Consider the following 2014-nt stretch of genomic DNA (forward strand, 5'->3'; position numbering starts at 1 on the left):
AAATGAAAAAAACCTTCTCTGGCAGTGAAAGGGTTGAAGCAGACCTGACCCTCCACACATCTGCTGGAAGGATTTCTGTTGTTTGTGTTTTCTGTCAATAAAACTTCTTCCTCTTTCTCCAACAAATTTTTGCCTGCGGTGCCCTTTAGTATGAAACATTGATGAATCAGGTGGGGGGAGGGAGGGGGGGAGTGCCCCCACTGGCGTCAAAATGTGGGAGAAGCGCCGGAGTGCTCGGCTTAAACTCCGATCCGGCGTCACTTTTGTCTGTTGGAGACCCCAGAGGAAGAGTTGCTTAGACATCCATCAGGAGGCGGAGCTGTGACACAACTGCAGACTCCGAGGATGGTTCTGCGGGGGTATGGAGTCACCGATAGAGACAGGAGATGTCTGCAGAGATGAAGCGGATCCGAAAGCCGCAGTAACAACTTTCATTCCCATTTACATTGCCGCCATTTTGTCTTTTTTCCGTGCTGTGTGACGCACCTCACCGCTTTCCTCCGACCCGCAGATGACGTCACACAACTCGTTCTCCATCTACCGGTCCGTGGACGAGGATGAGGCCGCGCTGCACATTGAGGACGCTCCTGAGGCCAGGAAGACGCCAACTTCGAGAAGAACTCGGGACCCCCCGACGGGGCAGAAAATCGCCATCGCCGCCATTGTCGCAGCGTGCGTCGGTGAGATCTGCTCTAATGGGATTTAACACTTAGAAAAGAAATAGGGGAACCTGCTGACCTGTTTTTAGAGGTGCAGAATTTGGGGGGCTGCTGACACTCTGAGCACACATAGAGTACAGCCAACACAGAGCGTACACACAGACAGAGCACACACACTTACAGAGCACACACACTCACAGACAGAGCACACACACAGACAGAGCACACACACTTACAGAGCACACACACTCACAGACAGAGCACACACACAGACAGAGCACACACACTCACAGACAGAGCACACACACTTACAGAGCACACACACTCACAGACAGAGCGTACACACAGACAGAGCACACACACTTACAGAGCACACACACTCACAGACAGAGCACACACACTTACAGAGCGCACACAAACTCACAGACAGAGCACACACATTTACAGAGCACACACACTTACAGAGCACACACACACAGACAGAGCACACACACTCACAGACAGAGCACACACACTTACAGAGCACACACATTTACAGAGCACACAAACTAACAGACAGAGTACACACATTTACAGAACACATACAGTTACAGAGCACACACACTTACAGAGCACACACACTTACAGAGCGCACACAAACTCACAGACAGAGCACACACATTTACAGAGCACACACACTTACAGAGCACACACACACTTACAGAGCACACACACACTTACAGAGCACACACACATTTACAGAGCACACACACACATTTACAGAGCACACACACTTCTAGACAGAGAACAGTGCACACACACTTACAATCAGAACACACACACTTACATTCAGAGCACACATGCTCACAGTCAGAACACTCACAGACAGAGAACACGCACTTAAATTAAGAGCACACATACTGACAGTCAGAGAACATATAACATGCACAGAACACAAAAACAATTTACAATACTAAATAAACAACATGCGGCTCCAGCCGAGGCTTAAAAACATATATCATAAATAATGATCACAGTACATACACTGGAAGGAGTATTATATGCTACATAACAGAGAACCCGATATATAAATAAACAAAACGTAGCAAAGATAAATAGATACAATGTAACGAATGCAAATACTTCAATTCACAGCGCGCCATCTAGTGGCCGAACTGATAAATTACAACCTACTATAATAGCCATCATTAAAGGAGAGCTATGAGGGGAGTGATTTTTACTGATAGTTGGAGCCGACGTGTGACAATGAAACTGTCACACGTCGGCTCTATTGATCGGGAAGTGAGCGAAGACATACCGTCGCTCGCTCACTTCCCCATCGTCTCCCTGCAGAGAGCGGTGACTGTTAGTCACGG

The sequence above is a fragment of the Nanorana parkeri genome, unplaced genomic scaffold (assembly GCF_000935625.1).
Source record: "Nanorana parkeri isolate BGI_ZX_2015 unplaced genomic scaffold, ASM93562v1 scaffold2917, whole genome shotgun sequence".
Lineage (NCBI taxonomy): Eukaryota > Metazoa > Chordata > Amphibia > Anura > Dicroglossidae > Nanorana > Nanorana parkeri.